This window comes from Macaca nemestrina, chromosome 16 (genome assembly GCF_043159975.1).
Source record: "Macaca nemestrina isolate mMacNem1 chromosome 16, mMacNem.hap1, whole genome shotgun sequence".
Lineage (NCBI taxonomy): Eukaryota > Metazoa > Chordata > Mammalia > Primates > Cercopithecidae > Macaca > Macaca nemestrina.
Window position 1 is genome coordinate 47,546,670 of NC_092140.1, and position 22,157 is coordinate 47,568,826.

General features: G+C 32.9%; 1 protein-coding gene and 1 long non-coding RNA gene across 9 annotated transcripts in view; both read left to right on the forward strand.

Annotated features, from left to right (window-relative positions):
* LOC105489946 (protocadherin 9) overlaps positions 1 to 22,157 on the forward strand; it is a 944,009-nt gene that overhangs the window by 762,085 nt on the left and 159,767 nt on the right. The window lies entirely within an intron of this gene.
* Positions 1 to 22,157, forward strand: part of LOC139359184 (uncharacterized) — a 103,952-nt gene that overhangs the window by 51,758 nt on the left and 30,037 nt on the right. The window contains exon 1 of the long non-coding RNA XR_011615022.1: positions 1 to 22,157. This exon is cut by the window's left edge and continues 51,758 nt beyond it; it is cut by the window's right edge and continues 6,449 nt beyond it. This is a non-coding gene — a long non-coding RNA (uncharacterized lncRNA).

Genomic DNA, 22,157 nt, shown 5'->3' on the forward strand with positions numbered 1-22,157 from the left:
TTTTTGTGCAAACAGGTATGTTACCACCCTTATTAAAACAAATTAAACTGTCAACTCTAACTGCATATCTAATTATTTAATTTATAAGCAGCTCTGAAGGAGTATGATGAAAAATTTTAGCTGGATTTAAATACAATGGATACAGTTCAGTCTCAGAATAATAAATATATAAGAAATATATTAGCCTGGCAACAGAAATATTTTTAACTCAAATTCCAATTAGGTCCTACACACACACACAACTTATAAAAATCACACACATATGCAAATGCATAAATTAGCCCTTTAGAAAACACTTTTACTTACATTAGGCTTCCAGAATAGTACTTTTGAATATATTTTGGCCAAATTTATTTCCTAACCCCATTTTCTTGGGTGCAGCCTGACTATATCTTTGTGGACATGACTGTAACTTCAAGTATTTAAGCCTTCAGGGAGTATATAGAGGAACGCTTAGAAAGTTTTTCTATAAAATAGATATACTCACAGCATTGTTCAACTCATTACCCAAGTGATACTTGTAGATATGGACACCATATGTGTATCCTAATTGTTAATATGTATAAATTTGAGGTGCACAAGCAATTATGCAGAGGATTATGTTATCATCCAGGTTTTATGTAGGAATAAACTAGGATTCTAGTCAAAAATATACATGACTGGGAATGTGCTTTCTGAGAAACATTTAATAGCATCACTATCATCATTGTACTACAAGAAGAGTATGTATTGTCTTGAAGTGTAAGGCTTGACAAATCTGCTTCTCAAGACATCAGAGTACGAGAGTAGGTTAATAAAAATTGGACAATTCTAACAGTTTCATTACTAGGTGAGTCAGGGAAATGACAGTTATCTACCCTTTCTTTTAAAATTTCACTCTGGGTTCTGTATTGAGACTTGACAGGTCATTGAAGAAGGGTCTGAGATGATGGTAGATTTTACCACGGTGGTGACAGTAGAGATAGTGAGAATATACTGTTTTTCAATTGATTTTTAAGGTAGATGGGGTGTTGACAGATTGCAGGCAATGTGTGAGAAAAACAAGCAACACATTGAAGGTTTTTGGCCTTCACTTCAGAAACACCATAGTGGTGATATTTCCTGGGATGAGAGAGTGTAGGGTGGACAGGCTGGTGCTTGGGAAGAAAGGTAATTAGGACACTTTTGGGCATGTTAAATTTAAGAAAGCTTTTAGACATCCAGCTGGAGCAGGGAGGAGGGATATGGATCAACAAATCAAGAGACGATAGGGTAGCAATACAAATTTAGGAGACTTCAGGAAAAAAGGGAACAGATGACAAAGTGTTACTAGGTCTCTGAATTCGCTGTTGGATTTAGTAACAGGAAAATCATTATTGACATAGACAAGAGTGGTTTCAATGAGAAATGAGCAAGGAACCTCATTGGAGTGAGTTCATAAGTGAATAGAAAACAAAAAGGGAGAAACAAGTATCATACAATTTTGAAAATTTTTGCTATAAATAAGAGCAAAGAATGCAATAATTGGAGTAGGACTTAGGGTTAAAATAGATTTTTGATTTTTTAAAATTTGTTTTCTTTTTCTTTTTTCTGATATATAGGATCCATTCAAAAGAAATCATAGTTTGTACTGGACAGGGGGATAATTGCTGAAACAATGTTCTTAAGTTAGAGACTCAGGAAGGTATCTAGAGCATGCCCTTAGATAATGGGATAAGAGAATCGACAACTCAATCTTAGAAGGAAAGCTTGAGGATATGCACACTGATGTAAGCTGGCTGATAGATGTGGGTGCTTCTTTCTCAGGGTAGTTAGCAAAGTTGACATCTAAGGATAAAGTCGGGAAAGAAAGTATTAAAAGTTTGAGAAGAAAGGAGTAGACAATTTCTAGTGAGTAGACGTAGGTACCTGACTATGCATGGAGGCTTTCTCCAAGAATCCACAGGAAACCAGGAGCAGTCTTCTCTTTATGACAGAGGACCGGTATGGCTGAGGGTTGGCATGAGGAGAAACTGTTTTTTCATTCTGTTAAATGTAGTCTTTTCAGGCTGTTTCAATTGTTTTTTCCACATGTACATATTTAAGTATATGCAAACATCTAAAAGCATTACTTCTATGGTGAAGTGATTTGCTGTATTCCTTAGGTGTAATGTACTTTTTTGGTGCTCTCTTAGATTATCACATTTTACACTAGTTACTTAAAGAAAAAGCTACTTCCCCATTGTATTAGGAATTCTTCCAGGTTAGGGGCATCTTTCGTCAAAATTTTTTGCCACCAGCCCCTCTGGAATGCCTGAAACAGAGTCAGTAAGTAGTGAGAGATTCTTTATGGAACCTGGTACTTCTTTAAGTCTTCTCAACAGCATTTGAATTTAAACAAAATTGTCAAAACTGCAACACTATTATCCATATAGTGTACTTTTTGGTTTATAACTACTTTTCTAATGTGTGTTTCCCAATCACTTATATTTGAATCACCTGAGATATATGTTAAAACACAGTTTCTTAACACTCCAGGTATATTAAAACATGATCTTTTCAAACACTACAGTTTGAAAAACACATTTTTAGATAAAAGGTTGCCATTTTTAAAAAAGTAATGTGAGCAGATATCTTTTTAGAAAGTAGCAGGAAGAATAAATTAACGTGATGGGAGTGGGAATTTTCATGAACAGCAATGCCTGCCTTAGTGTGGGGCCCTGAACCAAGACAAAGCACAGGAAAGTACACAGGAAATGCACATGAAAAAGTGCAAGTACTACCTGAGAAGTCCTCAGAAGGCTTAGAATCAGCATGCTATGGAGATGCAAAAAATCGTTGGAAGATGAGGGAATTTAAGACTTAAAAGTATCTGCCTATTCTCCCTATAGAGTGGCTTGAGGGAATACTGACATCATAAATCAAGATAAGAGATTCATGACACAAAGTAGGTTATTGGTGAAATGGGAGAAGTGAGAGGTGTGAAGGAGATGAGAAGTCAAGAGTGGATTTGTTGAATTAAAATTCATAGTATATCAGTGGACAGTAAAAGGTATTTCCAACATGAACTTTTTTTTCTTCTCACTTGTCCATGGTTGGGGAGGACTTACAGAGAATGAAAGGAGGAGAGGAGGGAGGGATAGAAAAATAGATAGAGAGAAGACATAGAGAAAAATTAGTTTTATGGAATTGAACTGATTTTAAAACTATGTCATGGGATGTAGTTGTGTTTCTGTGAGAAATGAAGAATCTGACAATAAGTAAAAAAAGTAATTTCAGAACCAAGTTTCTATTATTTTTTATTGTGAGAATGTTTAGTTTATTTTAGTGAACTTGGTGGTTCTTGAAAAACATGTAGGGAATAGTAACATTGGACTTAAGGCAATCTTTCTTTACTTAGCAAATTTGAATGACATTACATAGCATCTAATAGTATTATTTCCCTTAGCTTCAATAAGAGCTTATTGAATTTTCCACAGTAATATATTTTGATAAAACATTTTATTGGCTAATACAGAAAAGATTCCAGTTAGAAATTTATGCATTTATTTTATTAAAATAAATCTTAGACATTTAATTTTTCTGGCATTATGTGGTTAATGAAAGGAGATTTCATACTTTTAATAATTTCAAAAATGGGAAAACTGAGGCATAATGACATAAAACAATATTTATATTAGTAAAGTTAGTGGAAGAGCCTAGTTCATTGTTCATTCTTCTAAAATACCATGGTTAGTTTAAGCTAACCAAAGCATGAAAAATTTGATGTGAATAAAACTAGACGGTATACTGTCTACCTTACTAGTATAATTATTTTGAAGTATATGAATCATACTAATTGAGCTGTCACATATACTTACCTTTTACTGAAATTAATTTTATATGTGTTTAACTGGCAATTTAGTTGTAATCTTAAAGCTCAACTACTTCATCTGAATCATTATAAATACTGCTAGATTCAGGTTATGACAAGATTTAAATGATTTCTAATGCAGTTTTTCAACCCTCATAATTTCCATATTTAAATTTCTGGACTTGCTAAAAATATTTTGGTCCTCTACAAAATATTTCTCATATCTTGAATTCTGATTATATTAAGGTTTTATTAATATCATTCAAGGTTATGATCCTAATACTTTTGATTTTCACAGGCTGTTGTTGTGTGGATGCTGCATTGTAAATCAGTGTTCCTTCTTGCTATTAAATCACTCAAGTCACATTTCCCCCAAGATGGTACAGATGTATAAATTGCTACTGTTGAAACTTCACTTTTCACCAGATGTTCAAGAAAGGCTAATATGCTTTCACCCTAAATATGGCTTGGTTGTTCCCTTTCTATAGAAAATATGCGTTTGGTATAGCAAGATGATATTCTTAATGAAGGTTAAGTTTGCTGAGGCCAAGGAGAAGAGGCGGAAAAATTAACTGCAATTATTAGATATATTCTTTTTAATTGTTTCACATGAAATAGAAGTTAGAATCATGAAACTCATAAATCAAATTTCCAAAGGACACCTCAACATTAAGATACTTATCTCTTTCTAAATTCTCCTTTTCATAAAAGTACTACCCAAATTTAGGAAGCTGTGTTAATGCACTTTCCTGCAAATAGTCCACTTGCAGTCCCCTTTCTGGAGCAAAAGGAAAAGTAACAGATTTGTTCCTTTAAGCATGGCCAAGCCTTTGATTACTTCTATTACTTCACAGTTCCTATATCTGGCTATTAAATTGTGCAATTTTCCTTCATCATAGAGTTGGGCTGCTTCAGGTTTAGCACACTGTACTCCGTCTTCTAATTCCAGTAAAGTCAATTATATGAACTCTTTTGCTTTTACAAAATGCTCTTTAGCACACTGGTTCTCTCATAGCAGGGAGAGCTAAGCAAAAGAGAATTGTGGAACCTTTTCAGGTATAGCTGTGTTCTGCTCAGCAGGTACATTTATTACTAATGGGTAAAATAGTCTCCTTTTTTAGCTACATAATGCTTCTGAAGCCTTCCGTTTTCTGGTTTTGATAGACATTCTGGTTACACTGAGAGGGGAAGGTGAATGCCATTGATCACACCACGAAACTGCGGCAGGAGCACTCTTCTTTTTTTTTAATCATTCACTTTACTTCATAAAACAGTGACTGTGTTTGTCTTAATGGGCTGCTTTGCATCATATACTGGGTTAAACACTTGAATCTGCAAATACACATAATGAGAGGAGATTCCAATATTTTGATTTCATATTACAAAATAAATATTTCAGCAGAAAGGATGCCATTGGTCACTTTGGTAGTCCTAGTGTAAAAGAGAAATACTCTGTAATTCTAGCATCAGTTAAATTTAAATTTTTAATGCCAATGAATTGTTTTGTTCTTTTCCCTCCAGACATCTAATCATATGTTTATAAATCATACAGAATCATATGTAGATTCGTGGCTCACTCAAGCAAATGCCTGGTAAAACAACCTTTGTTAATAATGATTAATTGTACCTTTGAGGAAAATGTGATGATTTTCCTCATCTTTCCTGCTGTGTATATGCTATTTCTGTGTCTGAGCATGGTATTTCTATGTTGCCTATAAGGATATAAGGGAATGACTCCAATGAATGCAACAAACGTTTTCTTTCAGGTGTCCACCATCTTGCTCCTCAAAGTGTGGTCCATGAAAAAATAGACTACAAAGCATCCTCAGATTTGTAGTGAAATCTGGGATCTTGGTGAAAATGCAGGGATCTTGGTGAAAATGCAGAATCTCAGGCCACAATCCAGACCTACTGAATCAAAACCTGTGTTTTAAATGCACAATAAATACTTACAAATCCTGTTTGACAGACCTTGTTTCTGTTTTCTCTCTCTCCTCTCTTTCTCTCTCTCTCTCGCTGTCTTGTTATTTGATGTGCAGCACAAATATATATAATAAAGCACAACCGGAGAAGCAAAAACATCACTCAAATTTTATACAACGTGTTTTAAGTCATTCTGTTTTCTTGAATAACTTGGAATTCTACATGCTGTTTAGAAAAAAGAAAGGGAGACCTTTGACTCTATCTCAAGAGCATTCTTTGCTCTCTTGAATGCAAACGGGAGAATCAAGCTGATTGTTTATAATCTCATTGAATTCTCCCAGTTGAAGAGCATATATATCCCTAAGGAGGTAGTTATCTTCCTTACGAAGAATCACTTAGGTGATTAAGGTACTTCTTTCACCAAAATTACAAACGTGAGTTTGCATCGTGTGTGTGTGTGTGTGTGTGTGTGTGTGTGTGTGTGTATGGAGAGAGAGAGAATTATATTTGGTGGGTTAGACACACATTATGAAATGCATAAGGCATTTTATTGGGCTAGCTTGTGCAAGGAGTGACATCACATTTCAGTTTGTACCAAGAACAATTAGTTTTTTTTTCCCTCACAATTTCCTATCAATTATTAAAATTATTTGTATAGTGGAAAGCAAGTGAATTTATTTGACTGAACTCCTCTTACATAATAGAAAACAGGACTGACTTTCTTCCTCAGCTCTAGGTAATGGCAAATAGTAAGCATGCTTTGGGGACTGACCTGCAGGCCCTAAAGCTCGTGATGTATCCATTTATCTTTTCATTTCAGGAATTTAGGTGTAAAAAGATTTAAAAGTGTTTAAATCATAGCCCAGTGTTTCCCAAGCTACTCTGCACATTAGAATTACCTGGGAATCTTTTTACTATTTCAAAGCCCAGGCCATATCTCAGACCAAGTAAGTCACAATCTCCAGGGCTAGGACAACAATAGTAATTTTTGCAGTTTCCCAGCTGATTCTAATGTGCAGATAATTTTAGAAACCATGCCTGTAGACAAAGATGTGATCATGGATAATTTGAACTCTGATATTTAACTCAGAGTTCTTGATCTTTCTACTGAATTCATTCTTAGGCAAATAACCCATGTTCCAACCAAACTTCCCCAATGGATGTCTCTTTCTGACTTCCTTATTTCTGATAATGGCATTTTTCATTCTTCAAACCATAAAGGTTTAAGCTTTCAAAATATGCGTTAACTCTACTTCTTTTCAGTTTTTAAGCTATTTTTATGTTTCCAATCCAATCCTTTCAAATAAGTATGTTAAGAACTGGGCTGGGTCTTAGTTATTCTTGTTTGCCACCTATAGCATTGTGTGCAGTTTTTATATATATATATATATATATATATATATATATATATATATAATCACAGTAGTGTATTGGTAAAGGAGTTGGGGGAGCATGATTTGTAACACTGCCAATTTCCATAGTGTAAATATTCCTATCATGGCTGATTTCACACTAACAAAAACTTACAATATTTGTAGATGTTAAACAATTGGCTCTTGCAAGCTGGTAGGAACTAGCACCAGTGCACTGCTGCAACAAGTACTGATTAAATGCAAGTCATTAAATAGAATCACTGGGCAAGAAACAGGGATGGTATGGTAAAGCCTCTGATTATTTAAGTATTTTGACATTAACATCTATTCACTTGTATAATAGATAAGTTGTTCAACTTTATAAACCAATATAGTCATTTTTAAATAACAAAAGAAAAATTATTATTTAGTACTATTCTATTTTTCTTCACAATTTACCTGGAAATTACATATTGTACAGTGCAATTGATATTGTGTCTAAAGTAGCTATTTGTTAATTCTCAAGGCATTGTTTGACAACATTTCTCAGAAAAACAAAAGGACTATACATGTACATAAAACAATGAACTTCTAAAATGGTAGACTTCCCATTTTGTGTATATTGCTTTAATGTCATGGTATCTCCTGCAAGCAATGCAAAATCATCATTTATGTAAGTCATGATTTTTTTTCTTGCAGAGTTGACTATATGGACACAGTTATTTTTTTAATGGATTAGAAGGTGTATGCATTAAAAAATATGTTAGTTAAACTAAACCCATTTTTAGCTAAGCGTTTGTTTTCAAGGTCAATATTACTTCTAATCACTTTTCTGCATTCAATACAAAACACTAATTTTAGTTCAGTGAAGTCTGAGAATAGAAATGTAAAGTGTCCCAGAGGAACTTGAGGATTAAGAATATTTTTTTTTGGCTAAAGATGATTTACTTAGTTTTGATATAACTGAAACTATGCAAAGAGAATTTTCTAAAATGTAACAAATGTGATTTGTAGTCTCAAATTCCACATGAATGAATAACTAAAGATGTATATGAGTCAGGCATAATCTTTTAAGAAGGTTTAATATGCTAGTGATATTTCAGGAACTGACTCCCGATTAATTTATTTTAACATTTTGAAGGCAGTCTCTTGAGGCTATACTTAGCACTGGGAGGGAGGAGGATATGGACAGTCTAAATTGTTGCCTACCATTAACCTTCCATATTTTAGTATCTAATAATTTGTTGGAACAGATATGAAAAACCCTTGGCCAATTTCTCTTGCAGTGCTCTTTTTCATAAATGCTAATAATTTTATCAGTATTATTATTTTTAAATGAAAAAGCAAGCAGCATGTAGGCAGAAGCTTCCAGAGTTGCCATGTCTGCTGAGATGCTAAAATGATTAGGATGGGATGTCACCAGTGAAGGGTTTACATGCTGGAGTAGTTTAGGCATTTCTGCGGGTGTGGAGAGAAAAGTCTATAGCTCTTCGTCTTTGTCACTCAGTAGCTATACTTGTCTGTCCCACTGACTCATCTATGTGACCTTGGAAAAAGTCACCTAAAATTCCAGGTATCTTTATTCTGATATCTTTAAAACAGGAAGATGGTTTATATTGAGCTCTCTTATAGTAGTATAGGTACAACCACCATTCAATGCTTTGAAGTCCCCAAGAGGAAAGGTTCAGGCTTTTTATAAATTGTACTTATCCGTTAGTTATGTTTCTACTTTAAAGTTTACATTTCACCTCACTTGGCCGAGTTTTCTGGATACCCACCATTTCACTTCACAATTATAGATTTCCTAATGTGACCCTGAAGGACATTCTTGTTAAGTAAGCAGGTACTGGGCAGGCGTGGAATTCATTCCTGCATGAGTTTCTATTTCTTGTTAAAGTTACTTCTGGCTGATAAAGCTCTTCAAATTAGAAAAAGTAGCAGTTCTGCATTTAGATATCTGTATTGTATTTATAAATAATAAACTGCTTTTCTCTATCTTCCTTATCTCTCCTATTGTATAATAGCATAGTTTTACTTGATAGTTCCATTGTTTATCTGTCATGCTAATTTCCATTGTGTATTTTAAAAAATATGGGTAATGTTTATGTTTTACATCTCTACATAGAAGTCATTCCCTGTCAAAAAGTATGTAAAAATTAAGTGGTATAAAGTGATTAAAATGACACCACTGATTTTTTAAATGATACCATACAGATTTCATGTTAGTTTCTTGTTTTTGCTCCTCATTCTTTTTGTCTTGAAAACAGATCCTCTTTAAATAAATACATTGCACTATAAACTGAGGGTGGGACTTAGATAATGATATTTTACATGAGAATTACAGTCACACATCTCCTTATCACATTGTTATGAGCTATGTATGATTTACATAATCTGTGTAAACATTAAAGTATTCAAAACCAAGCCCAGAGCTAACTGTATTGAATCTAGAATCTGATATGAGATGCAGATATTTATTAGATGCTAAAACATCAAACATTAACGCATAGCTTAAAGCTTGCTAATACATTTTGTCCTCATGTTAATTAAGAAAGTGAAGTAAACTGGCCTCAAAGCAGCTGGATGCTAAAGTAGTAATCTTCAAACTGACTTTCTAGTATTCCTCTTAGAACAAGCTTTTTCCCCTGTTTTAAAATGTTTGTAGTTGTCATCTATTTTGTGGTTTTACATTTTTAAGCACTCCAGAAACTTACATCAATGAATATACCTCAATGAATACATTCTCAAACTAAAAAATAAAAAATTAAAAAAAAAACACAACTTTTAAAAAAAAATTCAAAAGTAAAAACCTCATGGCATTGCAATCACTGGCTTACCCTTGGAAGAAAGAAAGGAACACCTGTTTTTCACCCAGAGATCATACCCAATGTTATAAACGCTGACAATGCTACTTTCCTCTGCATTACTGCATTAAATGACAGGAATAGTTAGAAACTGGACCTCCCAACACTATAAACCTCCCTGAAGCAGAACCTGTGAATATACATGCTTCTGTGACTCTGCTCGTTGGATTTTTATCCTCTGGGTCAACCTCTCCACAGGCAAGTTTAATATCTTGCACCTGAAACATCAGGCCCCTGAAAGTATTTTTCCCTGTAGTTTCGACTGTAAACAGGCAGCAGTGGAACACGTTCTTATTTTCAAGACTCAAAAGCAGCATGTTTTGGTCCTTCTGGAGTTAAAGCACCCTCTGCTCCCCCTCCCCCGCCGAAAACACTTCAAAACATATTGCTTTCATTTCATTTAATAACCCTGATAGAGTCGTAACTCAGGCCCTAGCTTTAGATTTTTCCACTACATAAACATTACTACCTCCTGCAGAGTATCATCTTGGTGAGAAATTTAATACAGTAATGTATAGTTGGCATAACTTGAATTAGAGTTATTTAACTTAATTTAAGTGGTTAGGTCTACTTTATGACAATTTTATAGTGTGTTTTCTCATAGGAAAGGTTTGGTAAGGTCACAGCAAGTTTGGACTCTTCGAATGTCACCATTTGTCTTCTAGGTAGTAACACAAACTCTCTTGAATAAGATTTTTGGATAGAATCAATGCGATGTTTTATTGTACTGGTGATGTATGTAAACTGATTTCATTCCACTATACTTCCAATTAAAAGTAGGTATGGATAAGTTAAACACTTGCTACCTTTGGAAAGGATGGAGAGAGAAAGTAGGAAAGTGAAGAAAGCAGTAGAAATCAGCAACATGTAGAAAACAGAAAAAGGTCATGTGTTCTCTTAATACTTTCCTTCTATTGGAGATGTGGCTTCCTAAGGTTGAATAAGAACTTAAGAACCCAATCCATAGATTTATTTGTACTGGAGATATTCACTGTTAAAAGAATAAAATATTATTTTGAGAATAGATTGTTGGTTTTAAATCTAAATACTATGTAGTTTCCATTTCATTTAGATGTAATTATATTTAAATAAATAAGAATAAAATTGTGATCTAAAATAACCAGAAATCTACTTAGATCACTACATATAATACACAAGGTTCAACAAAAATAAAGTCTGGAGTAAAATAGCACAGGCATTATGTATGATTTAAGATACTTTGACCAGATTTTAGGGAGTTAAAGTTTTTATTTCACATGAGGTATCATTAACAGAAAAAAGCAGGATTTGTCTCTCTGCATGTAGCGGTTTGTTACGTAGTATATAGAGACAATTAACCAACCAGTTTCCACATCTTTGGAGCCTTGAAATATAGGATTGATAGCAGTATAAACATATATGCACACAAAACTTAAAAACAATAGACAGGAAACCTGAGAGCAGGATGAATGAAACAATTTAAGGGACTGGAGTAGGTTGTTTTACGATTAACATGTATCTAGATTTTAGGCCCCCATGTCCCACCCAAAAATCACCACCACTTTTTGAAGGAAAACTTTCTAGAGGAAGATGATGTGAGTTAAGTCAGTGTGCTTGCAGCTATAAGGGAGGTATTGAAATCCCAATAGTTTAAATAGAAAATGGCTCAACATAACTCAGTGGTTGCCAACTTTGCTGTAATTTGCAATCGCCTGGGGATCTTTTAAAAATACTAATGCCTAGCTCTCACTTCCAGACATTCTGACTTAATTATTATGGGGTGTGACCTAGGCATTGGGATTTTAAAAAGTCCTTAGGCTGTTTCATGTACAGCAATATTTGAGGATTAGGGCATAAGTGTTATACTCTTAAAAATTATGTATATGAAGGAAGGTATTCCTTTTTTGATGAACAAACTTTCTATTTGTAGGTTTCCTTGATTATAAACATCAACATGCTCTTTATTTTAAAACTGGAAATGCTCTATCTACTTGTATTCGAAAAGCAATGTGAATTATTTGGTTCATCAATTGGTGGTAGATGTGTTCAATGAAATTGTATGCAGCGTTAAAAATAAACATATTGAAGCCTCACATGTTATTGAGGATAAATAACCAAATAATAAGCTTTTTTAGTTTAGAAAAGCTGGAGATGCATTCATACAGTATGCCATCATTCATATAAAGTTTAAGGAGACATAAAATAATTGCTTTTGTTGTTGGCAATCACTGAGTTATGTTGAGCCACTTTTTATTTAAACTATTGAGATTGCAATACCTCCCTTATAGGCACAAGTACGCAGACTTAATTCACGTCATCTCCCTCTAGAAAATATGAAATTAAAAGCATGGAGGCATAATATTTACTAAATTCAGGATAGTGATTACTTTTGGGCACTTGCATAAGAACATGATTAGGAACGGGTACACAGTTATGTTTTATATCCTTAAATAATATCTCAATAAAATACAGCAAAATGGTAAGGTTTAACAAAGCCTATGGCAGTACACATGTGTTTGTTATATTATTCCTTTTTTTTTTTTTTTTGGTCTGATTACCGTACTCCACAGAAAAATGAAAGATTCTTTCCAAATCTAGTATTCAAACTAACCAAGAAAGAATTATGCTGTGATACTTGGAAGAAAAAAAAAGGGGAAAAAATCAAACTGAATAGGCTATGACATTTTGAACAATTTAGCATGTTGAGAAAGCACAAGAATTGGGATGCTACAGTCTTATAATAGGGGAAATGAAATTCACAGTTTTAATAAAGTAATATTGAACAGAGAGGGAACTCATAAAGAAAATTTGAAGGCTGAGCGTGGTGACTCAGGCCTGTAATCCCTGTGCTTTGGGGGTTGAAGTGGGAGGATTGTTTGAGGCCAGAAGTTTGATGCCAGCCTGGCGACATAATGAGAGCCCATCTCTATAAAAAATTTGAAAATTAGCTGGGTGTGGTGGTATACCTCTGTAGGCTTAGCTACTCAGGAGGCTGAGGCCGAAAGATCCCTTGAGGTTAGGAGTTTGAGGTTATAGTGAGCTGTGATTGCACTGCTGCACTCCAGCCTGGGATAACACAGCCAGGCCCCAGACCCTGTCTCTAAAAAGAAAAACCATAGACAATTCAAGTTCTAAATTTATCCAGTTCTTTATTAGCAGAATGTGGATTTTGAAATTTTTGGTTTGAATTATCCAGATAATTGTATTAACTTTTGTTTTTTAATGCATAACCATCAGACAAAAAGCCTTTAATTTTTAGTATTTTCAGATTATTCAGATATATTGGAATATGTTCATTTAGACACACTACATGATATTTTCAAATAGGTGTTCTAAACTCTTTTTAGAAGATCAATGGACCTTCAAATCAGATAAATTAATGTATATTCATGCAACATTGTTTATATAACTTCATAGCCAGTGCAGAATTCTTCTGAGGTTTCAACATGGCTTGTAGGCTAATGTTGAAGGCTAATCTCTTACCTTTAGACTAAAATATTGAACACAGTCTTTTCATTTTCTTTCCATTCTTTAGTATATAAACATTTACCATAAAGCACTATATTGGCTGGTTATTTTGTCTTACAATGAATAATAACAATTGAAAAGAAAAAAGATTACTTTCCAAGTTTGTGATACTCTATAGTAAAACAAAATCAAAAGAAACTAAATATTATAAATGAAGAGAAATCATCTTTCAGCATCACATTCAGTTTTACTCTAAAAATATAGAACTGGTAAAAATGAATAGACCCACTGCGCAATTTAGAATGGAAGGAGAAATCCAATTTGGAAGGATTATCCAACTGGAATTGACTAGAATTGTATTCATTTATTATTTTACGCTCTCAGTCTCAAAAAATTTATTGGGGTTCTAAAATGTTCCAAGAGGGATTGGGCCAAGAGTGAAACATAATAGTTTGTCGTTGAATTCTGGTATAGGAACAGCAAAGAATGTTTTTAATAGAACTTCACATTTTTATTCTAAAAAGTGATTAAAAACTATTATGAGAATATTGTTAAAATTCTTTAGAAGATTCTTTGTTAAGGAGAAGAAGAATTTATTGAAAAGCACAATTCTACTTTTTAAATAACTTTTTAGGTTTTAATATGTATAACAAATATATATATATAAAGACAAGAAATATATAGTCAATATTAGTGTCAAATCAAGAATGATGCTGTAGGCTAAGATTAAGAGAACTGAAATGAATAAATATTAAAAAGTTTATATTGTTTTATGATTGAATTATTAAACTTACAATTGAATTGGCTAGGTGATGATTTTATCTAGACTTTTTTTTGGTATAACCACAGAAATATGTAAAAAGAAAACTGGCAAACATCTCTGAAAGATATAAGAAATAAAAGAAAATCAACTCAAATAATTGTTTTTTTAAAAAATGCTTTCCTAAATAGCAAGTGATTCTTACTGTTTTTAAAATGGATTCCCCCATAGTAAGATAGAAATTTGGTAATTTTTGCCAGGTGTGGTGACTCACGCCTGTAATCCCAGCACTTTGGGATGCCAAAGTGGATAGATCACTTGAGGTCAGAAGTTCGAAATTTGGTAATTTTTTACAACTATACATTTAAAAGGATCAACTAAGAAACTTACAGGACTAATTTATACTCTTAAAATTTGCATTCCCTACGTTTTCTAGAAAATGATTTGCGATGATTATGTTTTTCACAAAGAAAGAAAATCTTGCCAGGAACCCCTGACGTTCACTTCATTACCCTCCTCCCAGGGGAGTGGATAGTCTGAGCCTCCTTCCATTCAAGTCCTCCATGAAGAGGTAATGAATGTTTAAGGAATAAAGAAAACAGCCTTTCATATGTATCTTTTATACAGGACACCATTGGCTAGGAAAGAGAGGCTAGTTCTCTCCTCAGCACTGCTGCCTTTTGCATATTCCATATGGTTGGAGAGGTGAAATTTTATTTCTGTTTTAGATAGACAGAGAAGGAAGGTCCCTATGACCTTTCCTCTAATGTCATACAATTTGTGAGTCCAGTGCACTTGTCAATGTTCTTAAACATTATAGGTGCTAATTAAAAATGTGACAGTGGATAAATTCAAGTTTGCTATTTTATTTCCTTCGCTGTAGCTCATTATATTTTCTTTGCTCAGATATAAATGTTATCTGACTATACAATAATGTTTTTTTTTTCCTAACTACTCAAAAGCTGCAAATTAGTTTTAGAAAGAAAATGCATTTTTAAAAATAAAAAAACAAGTCTTATTTGGAGACTATTGTTTTTCCTCCCATAGTGGATGTATTTTGGTTTGGAAAGAAATTATGTGACGATTCTTATCAGAAAGAACAACAAAAAGGAGATCTTGGGAGTTTTTTTAGTTCCCAAGGTATACATTCAAATGTAAAAATGGGTACTGATTATGTATTTAAAATAATTATTCCAAAGACAAATATCATATTTTCTTCTACGTGTTTTAAGTTTTATGAGTTCCTTGTATATTGGTTATTGATAAGAAAATGAACTTTAATAAAAATGTTTATTTTGTTCACTTTTATTCTTGGTTTACTGTTAATGACATATGCATATCTCATTAGTAATAGTTAAATAATAATTTTTGCAAAACAGCTTTGGCCAATGTAGAATCCCATTGACGTCCTATTTTCAGATCCTAGAAGGAATTTGATTAGTCCAGCTTGGGCCTTATACCACTGCCATGAGACCCCAAAATGACATTTGTATAGATGTCTCCATGGGTGTCCACAATGGTTAAAGGATTGCTGGGAAGAGAAGCTGATTTAATTAACTTCGAGAGTGTTTATGCTAGCACAGTTAAAGGTTATTCATTATAATAGGCACTTGGAGGAACAAAGAAGACGAACAAGTCTGCCTTTAAAGAAGGTAGTGATTTCCTGGGGATAGATTATAGTGCTGGGGACCTGCAAAAAGAAAATATGAGGGAACAATATCACATAGGCTATCACTATGTGAAAAAATACATTTGACCTCTAGTAGGAAGAATAGCTCTCTAGGTGATCTTACTTTACTGAGGACGGTTTTATGTAGGAAGTTAGATTTGAGATGATTTTTGAAAGAGTGGAGTCAGATTTTTAAGGCAGAATTTTAGATAGTTAGAGATCAAAGAAAAGGAAATTCTGAGATTTACCTTACATGTCACCTACTCCTTGGAGGCTGACTTAAAAGCCTTTTCAAATTCTCACATAACACCTGTCTTACCTGTAACGTACAGTGTCGTGTATTATAATTAGATAATTTCTGCCTAGCAACTTGTCTGGGAGCATCCTGAGGACAGAAAATTATTTTAGAATGTATTTTAAATGTCTTATCCTGTGCTGTGCACCTTTTCCTTACATGAGGGCTGGTAGGGTGGTTGGCTGGCTGAATGGACGGATGTGGGGATGGATGGATGGATGGATGGATGGATGGATGGATGGATGGATGGATGAGTGGATGGATGGGTGAATGGATGAGCATATTCTAACTGAAAAGATTATCTTGACTGAAGTCATGTAAGAAGGGATATTTATGAAAAGGGATAATAATCCTCAGGGTAATGTCTTGTCTAAAACAGTATATGTTTAGGTAAAGTGATACATTTGTCTGTATAGTCAAGACGAACCTATAGAGCTTCTCAGGGGCCACCAATATGATTGTGCACTTGACTTAAGAAGCTTTGGAAAAGTAATTGCAAACTGTTAAATGCAATTACTTTGAGAAAGTAGTTGCATTCTCTAATTCAGGAGAATGATGTCATAAAACTGGTAATCTCAGCAGATTGAGAAGACTAAAGGTCAGGAGTTTATTTCAGCAATCTGGGCATAGAGCAATGAGGTCATAAACCAAAGAAATGGTGTAAGAATGTGACAATTCAGGTAAGTTCTAAAGCACTCAAAAGAAAGAATCTCCAAGAAATACATATATATTATAAATGGGGATGAGGAAGAGGGAACAGTCAGAAACCCATCCCAAATTTTAAGTTTGGACTATGTGGAAAATGCTAAAATGTTGGCAGAGTTTAAAACTTGGCAAAATGGAGTTTGTTTGGAGGGGGATGTTTATTATGCTATGCTCTGGATCTATTGAGCATAATATGCAGTGCCCTTTACATAATCTAATTGAAGAGCAGTGAGGTTCTTTACAAAGACCAGTCATAGGTTATATTATTAGAATGGAAAAAATGTCCCATCCTCTCCTCAAAAAGCATTTTTATCTCTCAGTATTTACCTACATGCTTCTCTTTTGCAGTCTTCTTATATATGGTATCAAGTAATTTTCTTTCAGATATTAGTTGATAAAGTTGTTATTGATTGCTGTGATATGTTCACATACTTCATAGTATTAGCAAAGACACAACAGTCATCAAGACTTAAAAGAATATTTCAGAATTTAAGAGCCCTATCATAGTCTAGACATTTGCCCAAATTTAAAAACAAACAAGCAAAAATGCTGAAGGAAATATGGTTAACGTATCAAAAGTATTGAAAAAGATAGCTATTGCCATTATTATCTTTGAATTAATAGTAATAGTGTGCAAACACATTCTAAGCTGCTAAACAGTCTAGTGAAAAAGGAATATCACAGGATCTCCAATTTAAAAGTGTAGATTAATTTTCCATATGTTAATAGTATACATTAGATCTTTATGCTTTTTATTTTTCGATGCCAGATAGCTAGATAGCAAAACACTTGATTTTTAGTAATGCACGTCTCATTTGGTAGCTTTGTGACTTCTGGGAATTGATTTAGTCTTTCTGAACCTTAGATTCCTCATTTGTAAACAATTTTTGGAAGTGCTAGTGTTTTGAACATAAAATGTACTATGTGATTACAAATAATTGTGATAATTACTGAAAGGACTTATTTTATTGTTAAACTAATTCATAGTAGCTTTGAAAATATTAAGTAAATAATAATTTAGAAGAGAAAGGTATACTGAAATTAATCAAAATTGTTGTTATGTTTAGGTTCATTTTAAAATATCCCCATAGCAGCTACTTTGGAAATTTCAACTTGAAATAATAGAGCCTACTTATTATTTTGCAATAATCATATTTGGTAAATTATATACCAAAACACATTCTGTGAAAGTAATTCTCTAAAATGTTAGTAAAATAGACAGTCGTCTAAATTAGATTCATATTTCCTGAATTGTGTTCTGTAAAGTAATTCCTTTCATTCATTTTTTGCAGCATAGACCTGGCATTGGAAATATTGTTTTTTGAGTGAATTTTAATACCCATTACTTTCCTAAGCTAACAAATTTTGGCATAAAAATTACATAAGATATAGATTACCACTTAATGACATTGGCACTGTCACAACTTCACTTGAAAATGCCATTGGTCACTACTTGTATTAGTCAAATGGTCTTGTATGTTCAAACTCTTGTTCATTCTTTCCTCCCCACTGCTCTCCACTCTCTTTGCATTGAAATAGTACAGATCCTTCTATGTTATTCTAAGTGCTTAAACTTCTTTCAAAGTCTCTGCGGAGCCCTCAAGTCAATAGGAAAGTGCTTTCACATTCCATTGTTCTTTAGTCATAGTTCTCTAGAAAATATCCTATCATTCATTACCGTTATTAGGCAATGCTTTCTCATGTCCATATGAAAGGTTCTTAATGGCTGAGACTCCTAATCATCTTTAAATCTTAGAGCATAGTGTATAATAGCATAGGTATAATATATGCTATTAAATTGAATATGTTTTGGTGCAAAATGGCAACAAATTTGTTTATTGTGGTATTAACTAATTGCACACCCTCTAGATTTTGTACAATATTGAAAGATCATAAAAAAAAAATAAACTGATGGCTACTGACATTTTCTAGTATAAGATGTGGCTATCTATATTTTTTCATTGTTTCTTTATACATTGAAAAAATAAGCTATTTTGAAATGAATGAATGGAAGTATTGGAAGCATTCTTCTGCGCCTTTCGTATTTTATAATGGCGTTTTCCAAAGCAACAGTCCTGTCTATTGTGTAAATGAGGTAACCCTCATAAATTATAATTGATAAAATATTTATCTGTCTTTTGATCTAGGAATTAAAAAGTCACTCACATACAGTTAATCTAATGAGTAAATACAGAAAAACTTTTCTAACTCTTAAATAAAATTAATACAGATGCATAATATAATCTTTATTAAAGGAATATTATAATCAGTTTATACTACTGTACAATTGGGGTATAAAAGTTTAATAAAAATTTAGAGAGGCATTATGCATACATTTAAATGCATGATTTGACTATTTCAGTTATTTGAAAAATTCTGTCAGAGAGGTCTTGATCTTATGTATGTTTTTATGTATTTTAAAACCTTTTATTCAGCTTTACACTTTATTTGTGAGACAGGATTTTCTGAACACTCATGTGAGGTGGGCATAGCAGCGTTAATATCTCCATTATACCCATAACACAGTGGAAAATGATGGAAGTCAGGTGGCAAGCCCCTAGTCCTAAAGCTAAGAGTGGCAGAACAAAATATCAAGTCTAGATCATTGTTTGTTGTCAAAACCAATCCATATTCTTAACTAAACATAGTAGAAGAAAAAAGAGAAAAGAAAGCAGACAGGAAGACGTTATAATGAGAAATGAAAAAAAGACTAAGTAATCACTTTGAAGTTTTATCTTGTCATTGCACGGCAAATTTAATCATGAAATGATATTCAATTTCACTCTCGTTCATTTTCCTGTTTTTCTGAAACATTCTGAAGGACTTCTCCTGGTTACATATTCAAATAATAGTGGCTAATTGGGTATTTAATATAAAAGTACCTTCAGATACAGATTTTTTTTTTCTTTCTTTGGTTCCAGTCAGTGTTTTATAGAAGATTACATAAGCTCACTGGGAGGAGCAGATGATTTTATCCCCGTGTCCCCTGCTGAGCTGCATTAGAAAGACTGTCTAAACTATTCAATTTCTTTATATTAAAGGCTTCTCACTTCTGCTGGGGGCTGAAGTGTTGATTGAAACTAAGGAGGAATTGGACTAGTAAGAGGACCAAAAATACCAAAATGTGGCTAAGTTTCCATGATCACCATTTGTTCAGCTTAGAATTATTGTATGCTTTCAAATAAATTCTTGCAACATAACTTATTAATTTCCTGAAACAAATCTACTAACTTGATTATATGACTGAAAAAACTTATTTGAAATTCAAAAATAGTACGCAGCAAATGTTTTAGTTATTTCTGCTACAAGCAAATAATTTTCCTCCCGCCTCCGTATCCAAGTGTTTTCCTTTCATTAGTGTGGTACTTTTAATATATGGTCTAATTTGCCTTTGTTGGCCCACAATTAAGTCTCTGTCCCAATTTCTTTGATGTGGTATTATCAAAACTGCATGTGATTTTATACATGTTATAAAGAAAGGTCTGTATACAGAATTTCAAACATTTCCATTTACACTAAGATTTTGACCTGTCCTCATAACCCAGTCTCTTTAATCCTAGGATTAACCTAGCTAAAATTCTACTAATCTTTTCTTTAAAATGTTGCAATGTCTTTTTGCTATGTAGTGAAAAGAACTAACACAGTACTCTAATTAGGGCTTGGCCCTTACAATATAAAACGTGTCATTCACTCAATTTACTGCACACATCCACGTGAACTTCACACATCCACTGTACGTAGCAAACGGCTATTTCTCTGGGGATGTATGTGGAGTACTGTGGTTCTGAGTCATCAAAAATACAAAATTTCCAACACTCTGTCATCAGAAAATACTACATGATGAGATGTTCACATCTCAAGCACACCATTTTCTTGGACTTGAATTTGTGTCTGTTTTGGACTGAGAAATTGCTTCCTAAAGAGCCAATAACTAAATTTCCCACCTGCAATTTTTTTTTTTATTTATTGGATAAAGATTAAAAAAAGTAACCTATTCAGCCAAATATTACCCAATTAGGAAGTAATTACAGAGTGATAACTAAATGATTAAGGCATAAATGACTATAGTGAGGCTCACACAATGAGAAAGAGGAAGTATTTTTTTTTTCTTGTTGTTCTCCAAACTGATAGAAACAACTCAGCTATAATGTCATTAACTTATATTTTTTCACTACTTGAAAATAAGTTAAGTAGGATTTGCAATCTGGCAAAGATACATTCAAGACAATAATCTAATTATGTTTTACTTTCTTTCCCCTTGCAACATTAAACTTAATTCGTTGAATACCCACCTTTTACAAATTACAAGACAACATTCATTCACTTTATTTCAATTATTATTTGTTCAAGTATTTCTAATAAACAGATTAGCTTTATCCTAGCTAACCATGCTTTCAGTTTTTGTTATATTAAATATTGCAACCTTTATTAGAAACTAGCTACAATAAATGACAGACTGCTAAAACAGAGCCCAGCCCTAATTGTCATAGATAGATTTAACCATGTACACATATTAAAACATTATGTAGAAAATATTGCAAAATTAATTTTTTTATTTTGCAAAAAATTTAAAAAAGAGAGACACAAGTAAATTTCTTGCAAGAAGATGCATTAATATGGGCAGATTCATTTGACATAGTATCATAATTTGTGGTAATTATTCCCAGTTATAGTTTTTGAAGCATTAGCAGTATATTATGAACAGTGTAATTTATAAGCCTAATATTAGACTCAAATCTCTGAGGCTATTAGTTATGTTAACTCTTAATACACATGTTCAAGCAGAGTTGTGTTGAAAAATACCATAAAATGGATGCTTCAATTGATAAAGGAAATATATTTTGCAACTTAAAAATATATTAGAAGCTTTTCAAAATTTTTTATCGGGCAGAAAAATAACACCATAAAAATTTACTAAATTTTTCTGACTATAAATAGATAAGTATGAATTTTGGATTCCTAATTTTTGTTTAAAAAACACTTTCTTCCAGAGAGTTAAGAAAACAATGTTTATTAATTAGTTGTATGATTATTGTCATACTCCTAAACTTGTGAACAAGCTAAATGGCTTAGAAAGGAAATGTTAAAGTCATTTTAAAGTCCATATCCTACTTAGATTTTTAGAAAATCTCTGTTATTGCTCTTGTTTTCCACAACTGGTTTATTTATAGAATGTGTTATTCATTTATAAGTGCATTCTATATGCTTATTTTTAAAAATTATGCCAGGATGTTAGAATAAAAGTTAAGAAATTCTATTTTTTTACAGTCTACAGCTTCATTAGATAAAATGCTTCTAACATTTGACCAATGCTACAACTTTAAGATTTCT